Source organism: Triticum dicoccoides, chromosome 2A (genome assembly GCF_002162155.2).
Source record: "Triticum dicoccoides isolate Atlit2015 ecotype Zavitan chromosome 2A, WEW_v2.0, whole genome shotgun sequence".
Classification (NCBI taxonomy): domain Eukaryota; kingdom Viridiplantae; phylum Streptophyta; class Magnoliopsida; order Poales; family Poaceae; genus Triticum; species Triticum dicoccoides.
The window spans coordinates 134,161,027-134,170,715 of NC_041382.1; positions in this window are offsets into that span (position 1 = coordinate 134,161,027).

Genomic DNA, 9,689 nt, shown 5'->3' on the forward strand with positions numbered 1-9,689 from the left:
TGCCTCCACTGTTTTGCCGATCTGGTTTGCCAGACATGTCTGAATCATGCGCTGATATGTTGCGCCGGTGTTTTTGAGCCCGAGGGCATTGTGTTAAAGCAGAATGGGCTGTATGGTGTGATGAATGCCGTTGCGGCTTGGTCTGACTCTGCCATCTTTATTTGATGGTAGCCGGAGTATGCGTCGAGGAAACACAACGAATCGTGTCCTGCGGTAGCGTCGATAATTTGATTGATGCGGGGGAGGGGGAAGGGATCCTTTGGGCAAGCCTTGTTAAGGTCTTTAAAATCAACGCACAGGCACCAGGATTTGTCCTTCTTTGGTACCATCACTAGGTTTGCTAGCCAGTCCGGGTGTTTTATATCTTTGATGAATCCGGCCTCCAATAGCTTGGCTAGTTCCTCTCCCACGGCTTGTCTCTTAGGTTCGGAAAAACGCCGAAGAGCCTATTTGACTGGCTTGAATCCTTTTAGGATATTTAAGCTGTGTTCGGCCAGCCTGCGTGGGATTCCTGGCATGTCTGAAGGGTGCCAGGCGAAAATGTCCCAGTTCTCTCATAGGAACTCTCGCAGTGTAGCGTCTACATCAGGGTTTAACTATGCCCCGATGGAAGCTGTTTTATTGGGGTCCGTTGGATGGACCTGGAATTTGACTATTTCGTCCGCCGGTTTAAAGGAGGTGGACTTGGATCTTTTGTCGAGTATCACATCGTCCCTATTCACCATGGAGCACAGCGCAGTCAGTTCCTCAGCCGCTAGGGCTTCGGATAGCGCCTCGAGGGCCAGTGCGGCTGTCTTGTTTTCGGTGCGGAGTGCTATGTCCGGATCACTGGCGAGAGTGATGATTCCGTTAGGCCCGGGCATCTTGATTTTCATGTACCCGTAATGGGGTATTGCTTGGAAGATTGTAAACGCTTCCCGCCCTAGCAGAGCGTGATATCTGCTACTGAACGGGGCCACTTGGAACGTGACCTCTTCGGACCTATAATTATCCGGCGTGCCGAACACCACATCTAGTGTGATTTTTCCTGTACAGCGCGCTTCCCGACTGGGGATTATTCCTCTAAAGGTTGTGCTGCTTCGCTCAATGCGGTTCCAGTCTATTTCCATTTTTTGAAGGGTTTCCTCATAAATGAGGTTCAATCCGCTGCCGCCATCCATGAGTACCTTGGTAAGACGAAAGCCGTCCACTATTGGACTGAGGACCAATGCGGCTGGTGCTCGGGCTGTTCGGAATTTAGGTTCATCACTGGCGTTAAAAGTAATAGCCGTCTCACTCCATGGGTTTATTGTTGCTATTTGGTAGACTTCGGCAAGGCTGTGGAGTGTTCTTTTTCGCATATTATTTGATGCGAAAGTCTCGAAGACTATTAATACCGTACTGGTGTCTCTGGGGTGGCTTTCTGTGGCTTCTGGAATTAGAAGGTCTTCACCAATTTTTGCCACCTGCCGGAGTATCCAACATGCTCTAAGGTTGTGAGTTGGTGTGGCGCCCTTTGCACTGTGAATTTTACAGGGTCCATTAAGCCATCCTTCCAGTACGGTTTCGTGCCCTGTAGAGGGCTTTTGCTTTTTGGTATTGAACCCGGGTGTCTAGCGATGATGCACCCTTTTATTTCGGACTGGGTTTGTATTTAGGGCCGGATTGTCCCAAAATTTTATTTTGGTTTTCCAGGCGCTTTCCATCGCACAGTACTTTCGCACTATGGACGCCAAGTCAGCGAAGCGTGTAATATCACGGCGACTTATGGCGTTGAGGATTCCCTTGTCCGTGCAATTATTGCAGAAGAATGAAATTGCGTCTTCCTCGCGGCAGTCCTTTATCCTATTCATAACCAGGAGGAATCTGGCCCAGTAATGATGTACTGTTTCTTCGGGCTCTTGCCTAATTTGGGATAGATCGCTTATGTACGGGTGGGTGGGTGGAATCAAATCCGAAACCTCACCCAATCTGAGACCCATAGGCCAAGGAGTTTCCGAACTCGGAAGTTTGGATTCTTGGATGTTGTCCAATGAATCTAGCCCGTCGCCTGACTTTAAGTTTAGGTCTTGAGTGATGTCCTCCCCTCCGCGGGTATCCGGCTTGGAGGGATCGGGAATCCGGACATAGCTAGTCCTTAAGATAGATGAAGGGTCGCCGCACTGTCCCTCTACCACGGCAACATGATGGGTGACCTGGGGAGAGTTAATCTCTCTCAGATCGGGTTTAGGCCCAATCTGGTCGTAATCCGTAGCGACTCCCAGGGCGGCGATGCGATCCAAGAGCTCGTTTAGGGAAGAGAGCTCCATTGGATCTAGCTGCTCGGCGAATTCCGAGCTGACATGAAGATTGCTTTCGATGACCCGAGAGGTCATCATCGGCGCAGCAGCCGAAGAGGCGGTCATAAGGAAACCACCTAGCCTGAGAGTTTGGCCGACAGCCAAAGCTCCCTTAGCAACGGTGCCGTCTTTAAAGACGGGATGAGGCATCCTTCCTGATGGCGACGGCACAGAGGAACTCTCAATGAAAGCACCAATGTCGGTGTCAAAACCGGCAGATCTCGGGTAGGGGATCCCGAACTATGCGTCTAGGCCGGATGGTAACAGGAGGCAGGGGACACAATGTTTTACCCACGTTCGGGCCCTCTTGATGGAGGTAAAACCCTACGTCCTGCTTGATTGATATTGATGATATGGGTAGTACAAGAGTAGATCTACCACGAGATCAAAGAGGCTAAACCCTAGAAGCTAGCCTATGGTATGATTGTTGTGTCTACGGACTAAAGCCCTCCGGTTTATATAGACACCGGAGAGGGCTAGGGTTACACAGAGTCGGTTACAATGGTGGGAGATCTACATATCTGTATCGCCAAGCTTGCCTTCCATGCCAAGGAAAGTCCCTTCCGGACACGGGACGAAGTCTTCAATCTTGTATCTTCATAGTCCAGGAGTCCGGCCGAAGGTATAGTCCGGCTATCCGAACACCCCCTAATCCAGGACTCCCTCAGGCGGACTTTGAGGCTGCCATGGCCAAATGGGTGGTGGATCTAGAGGCGGCCAAAGCTGCACAGAAGGAGCAGAAAAGGAAGAAAGCAGTCAAGAAAAGAGAGTCCCGCCGACGCAAGAAAAACGAGGCCGCACACCGTGGTGAGGAGAGCTTGGTAGAGATCGAAGCACGGTGGGGTGCCGCCTACAAGGCCGGGAAGGAGAACGCCAGCGTCTGGCCAGCATGCCCTGATGGCAGCATGTGAGAAGTAGTTTAAGTTTGTAGTATTAGAGCAAATTACCAGTAGTACTTTAAGTTTGTAGTATTAACGTACAATGTCGGTAAGAGCATCCTTTGAGGGCTTTGAGCGTTGATTAGCATGTGTGCCCGTGTGCATTTTTTTGTGTTAATCATTAGAAGATCACAAAACACACGGTTTCTATGCCGTAACCGTCTGCGTTTTTTGCGTTAATGACCCATAAGTCAGTTACCTGTGCGATATTTCCTAATAAACCAGGCGTACCATTGACCGAAAAAAAATCAAGTACACGTGTACATTTTTTTGAAGACGGGATCTGCCAACTTTCTTTTTTCTTGCACACGAGTATTTTACGTGCTTTGTCTGTGTTGTGTGTTTCCCCCACCCAAGTTTCAAATTTCGCACCGAAACTTTCATTAGGCGCGCGATTTCAGAATTTATTCCTCCAACCACATCCCCTTCCCATCAGTATCCTCCCTCCCTCGCGCCTCCCCATACCGGCATCTCAAACCGCCAGTGCCGCAACCACAGCTTCAACCACATCTACGTTCTGCTCGGATCCAGTCAGGTAACCCACCAATCTCTATCACGTCCCCGGACTGATTGCTTAAATGGCGCCTGCGAAACATCCTCATGCCTCCAAATCCCCTCCCCCGCCGCCAAGAGCTGATGGCGGTCTATGGCGCGATGGCCGCTATGCATGTTGACCCGAAGGAACACCTCGCCTCCGCCGCTGTCGTTGGCATGGTGCAGGCTCTGGCCCAGATGAAGTCCCCTAGCGACTACCCCCAGGACTTAACAGGTAAGATCTGACCAGCTAAATCTTACCAATACCACTTGCAACGGCTATGATTTGTATGGTTGATGTATTAAGCATGTTCATGCCTTGTTTATTTCAGTACTGCACACTATGTGATGTTCAAATATTACCGTGTCCAGCTCAATTTCACCAATACCAGCAACAAACTTACAATACATGACTCAGGATATCACTAGAGATGATGCCCCTTTGCCATTTTTAGTGGATGCTAACCCTGTTGCACTTAACATGTCTGTCCATGTACTTACGTGGGGTCATAATGGCTGATGCTTTTGTTTGCCATCGAGGTGAGTTGCATCCCATGTCTTACAATATTTCACATAATTTGTGCAATTGCAGTTTAACTTCTACCCATTTACTGGTTGCCTATAGGTACACATGTTAGTGGCACTGATCCACGCTTCGACCCAAAGGAACAACTCGCCTCTACCGTCGCTGACTTTGGGCGAGCTCTGGCCAAGATGAAGTGCCCCAGCAACTACCTCTCAGGACTTACCAAGTATGTACTCACTAGTTCAATCTTACCAATACCAGTTGTAATTGGCTATATTTTGTACGGTCGATGTATTAAGCATGTTCTAGTAAACATGCCTAACACGTTTTTGCTACTTTCCCTACCTTTTTTAGACATCTGGCCAATTCTCTGCTCTGGCAGCACCTGCCTTGTGATGCTTAACTATGCCAATTGCATTTTTATCAATGCCGGTTTCAATGTCTATTAAGCCTGTTGCAATTAACAGTTGAATCCATTTTTTAACAGTTGCATTTCAATGGCTACAAACTTACAAAACATGACTTAGGATGTTGTTAAGCCTGTTGCAATTAACATTTGTATCCATTTTTTAATCTGTCCATTTGCTACCATGCTACTCTCCGCAATGAAGATATACTAGAGATGCTGCCCCATTTGATATTTTTGGTGGATGCTAACCCTGTTGTACTTAACATGCTTGTCCATGTACTTACGCAGGGTCATAACGGCCGATGTTATTGTTTGTCGTCAAGGTTAGCTGCATCCCATGTCTTACAGTATTTCACATAATTTGTGCAATTGCAGTTTAACTTCTACCATTTACTGGTTGCCTATAGGTACACATGCCAGTGGCACTGATCCACGCTTCTACCCGGAGGAACAGCTCGCCTCCGCCGCCGCTAACTTTGGGCGGGCTCTGGCCAAGATGAAGTGCCCCAGCAACTACCTCTCAGGACTTACCAAGTATGTACCAACCAGTTCAATCTTACCAATACCAGTTGCAATTAATGGCTATGTTTTGTACTGTCGATCTATAAGCATGTTGTAGTAAACATGCCTAACATGTTTGAGCTATTTTACCTACCTTTTTATAGACAACTGGGCCATTATCTGCTCTGACAGCACCTGCCCTGTGATGTTTAACTCTGCCAATTGCATTTTTATCAGTATCGGTTTCAATGGCCATTAAGCCTGTTGCAATTAACAATTGTATCCATTTTTAAAGAGTTGTATTTCAATGGCTACAAACTTACAAAACATGAATTAGGATGTTGTTAAGCCTGTTGCAATTAACAGTTGTATTCATTTTTTAATTCGTCCCTTTGCTACCGTGCTACTCTTTCGAAATGAAGATATCACTATAGATGTTGCCGTTTTATTACCATTTGCTATTTTTGGTGGATGTTAACCCTGTTGTAGTTAACATTGGCTTTCCATGTACTTACACAGGGCTACAATGGGCGATGCTGTTGTTTGCCGTCGAGGTTAGCTGCATCCCATGTCTTATACACCATCTATTCCTAAATATAAGTATTTTTAGAGATTCCAATATAGACTACATAAGGAGAAAAATGAGTGAATCTAGATTCTAATCTAAATTATATCTATAATTCTATATACATCCGTATGTAGTTCATATTGAGATCTCAAAAAATACTTGTACTTAGGAACATAGGTGGTTGTATTTTACATCATTTGTGCAATCTCAGTTTAGCTTCTAACATTTACTGGTTGCTTGTAGGTACATATATGAGGGGTACTGATCCATGCTTCGATCCCTTTTGCGTATGGGGCAATGAGATATTCATGAACAAGCGTCAAGTAAGGAAACTAAGAAAGATTGTTAGGCGAAAGAAACGGGTGATTGGAATTAAGCTCTTTATTTACACTTTGTCGAAGACAACAATGAACTTTAGGATGGTAAGTAATGTGTTGCCTTTTCCCCTGCCCACAACAAGTTACTCTATTAGACCTTAGTATCTGATATTTTTCTCTTTTCAATGGTTTCTGAAGCTATTTACTGATGATTACCTTGCAAACTACATGATCGGAGTGGAGGCAACTAAGGTTAAAGTATATAATTCATGCTACCATGATAATGCTCTAGAAGTCTTCCTGAAGGCGGTGAAGGATGGGCAGGCGATCATCACAAGGGGTTGGAAAAAAGTGGTTCATGCCTATGGAATGCAGGAAGGCACATTATGGGCATTCCGCTTCTTCAACATCGTCGGCAGTCAAAATGATTTACACTTGTCTCTTCACCTTTACCACCTTTAAATATTGCGGTTCATCATACTTAATTGCTGCCTAATACTATAATTACTGAACATATTGCACTGGCAATTTTATTTATGGATTCGTTGTTGAACCATTGTGTTGATAATTTTAATTGCACGTTTCTTCTTTCAAAATTTCCAATTAGAATAGCAAATTACAGGCAAAAATAAAAATAGAACAAACGGTCATGGACCTTTGCAAACGGTTCTAGCAGTGAAAGCGCTTGCGATGGATAGCCCAATGCCACACAGTTTTCTACATCAAATCGTGTGTGATGTAGTTAATGAAAGCAAACAGTTAACCAAGGCAGAGCGTGTGTGATAGTTACACCTTTCACACACGGGCATATACATAAAATCGTGTGGGATGTACATCCGAACGGAAACGTTTTCCCTGGATTGACTGTGTGGGATGTACATAAGAACGGAAACATATTCCTTCGATTGACTGTGTGTGATATACATATGAACAGAAATATTTTTCTAGGATTCACCGTGTGGGATGTACATACCTACGAAAATGATTTTCTCGGATTACCGTGTGGGATGTACATACCTACGGAAATGATTTTCTCGGATTACCGTGTGGGATGTACATACCTGCGGAAATGATTGGGTTTCGATGCCTCGCCCGATCGCACACGGCCCCAGCTTGGGTCCCAGGAGGGCCTATCCCCGACGATTTCTGGGTCGTGTGGGAAGGACACCCTATCGCACGCACTCACTTGGCAACGGTTCCAAATGCCATCGCAGAAAGGGGTAAAAAAACCGTTTGTTTAGGGCCGACGCGCGCCAGTGGTACGTGGAGAGCCTGACGGCTGGGACCCACGAGGTCCATGGTCGCACGCAAGGAAAGTTCCTCCTTATTAAGTTGTTTCCTCCCCCTGACAGCTGGGACCCACCGGCTGTATCTTTGCATGGAAGGACGTGCCTCCTTGTTATGCAAAAAAACCATTCCTCCCGATGACAGCTGGGACCCGGCAGATTTGGTGGCTGACTTGTGGGCCTACTAAGCAGACGCGTACGCAGGGCTTTGTCAACTTAATCAACAAATGATTCTAGCAGCTGTACCGTTGGATGTTAATCCAACATCCGTGCTCCTTCTTCAACCTCTGTTCTTGCTCCTGTCTCCCGTGGGCGGCAGTGCTACCGCGCACCCGAACCAGTCAAGTTTCCACTCCTCTCCATCTGCGACTCCACTGCCGCATCTTCCCCATCTCCGGGTCGTTCTAGTCTGGGGCCTCGCCGTTGTCCACCGGCCTTGGTGCGCTCGGCATGGTGTGGTCAATGTGGTCAACAACTGAGAGTCATCGGAAGATGACTGTACGTGAGAGGCTGACAGTGGGGACGAACCACGCCCATGGACGCATGCATGCAACTGCATCCTTTTTACCCTGAAAAATAATGTTTTCTCCCCCTGACTGCTGGGACCCACCAACTACATCTTCGCACACAAGGAAATGTGTCCTTATTACGGGCAAAAAAATACCCCCCCTGACAGCTGGGACCCAACAGCTATATCTTCGCACGCAGGGAAGTGCGTCCTTATCCTCCCTGACAGCTGGGACCCACCCGATCGGAGCGTACGTACCATTGTCAGTCTTGTCGGAACGTGTACGTACATACTGGTCGATTGGTCTCTCTGCAAGTATGAACCGTGGTCGAATAAGTAGCGACACATGTCATAGTAGAGCCCCCCACATAGCAGTTCAGGCTGTCCCGTCTAAACCGTGTACACGTACATACAACCATACACCAAAAAATACGGCCACATACGTACATACGGGCGGGGTCTCGAACGCTGACTCGCGCATACGTACGGCCAGGGGTCCTGTACATGGCTGGGTCGGAATGGAGAAGCTACGCTGTTGTCGTGATCATGGGGAGGCAACCGTTGGGTCAGAACAGAATGCGTCGTCGTGTTCATCGGGAACCAACTGGCTTGGACGGAACAACCGATGGAAACGAGGCCTGGCGTACCATAGAACGGAGGAAACGACCTTGTGTTCAACTGGCCACAGTCGAAACAGGATCCTGTTCATCAGGAGGGGTCTGGTGTACCGCAAAACAGAGGAAACGGACCTCCTACGGTGGAAACGGGGTCCTGTTGATCGGGAGAGGTGTGGCGTACCGCAAAACGGAGGAAACAGACTTGTGTTGGAGCGCTATGGTCGAAACGAGGGTCCTGTTCATCGGGAGGGGTGTGGCGTATCGCAAAACGGGACTCCACGGGATAATGTTCATCTCCACCGTCGACCTCCTCCAGCCTCCACGGGCTACTGTTCATCCACCGTCAACCTCCTCCAGACTCCACCTGCGTTGTTCATCCACGGGCTCCTGTTCATCCAGCCTCCACCGCGCGCTCCTCCACCGTCTACTGTTCAACCAGCCCTCTCCACGGGCTACTGTTCAACCACCCCTCCACCGGCTACTGTTCAACATGCCCTCCACGGGGTCCTGTTCATCCACCGGCTCGATCAATCGGGGTACTGTTCATCCAGCGGCAACGGCCTCTACTACCACAGGGTCCTGTTCTGTAACATCCCAAATTTGCAATTTGGAATGTTATACACTAGATCATCATGCATATCATATTTTCATGCATTTTGGTTGATCCTAGAAATTTCACGCAACTCAAGGACCCACGGAGAGAGTTGGAGATTTCGTTATTTTCATATTTGAGTTCTCTCAAATTTTGGAAAAGAGGATCATTTGATTTATTTATTTCATCTTCAATTATTTTTCCAATATCAAAAAAATGAGAGAGGGAATAATATGACTTTCCCAAAGTTAGGAAAAATGAAGATCTAATGAATAAATCAAATTTTGGTTTTGCTGGAGTTTTGTTTGCTTTTTATTTGGATAGGGAAAAATGAGCGTTTTCAAAATTTGCATTTTAGGCCCGGAGAAAAGTTCATTTTGTTCGACTCATTTTTTTGAGTCGGGGAAAATTTACTTTAGATTTTTCGGAGTTTGTTTAGATAGTTTTCTTTTGTTTTTCTGCGCGCGAAACCGATTTTTAAAAAAAGGGAGACCGCAGCGCCCGCCTGGGCCAAGGGCCCAGCCGGCCGGCCCAGCCGCCCCGTGCGCCAGGCGCAGCCGCCGGCCCCGCCGCCA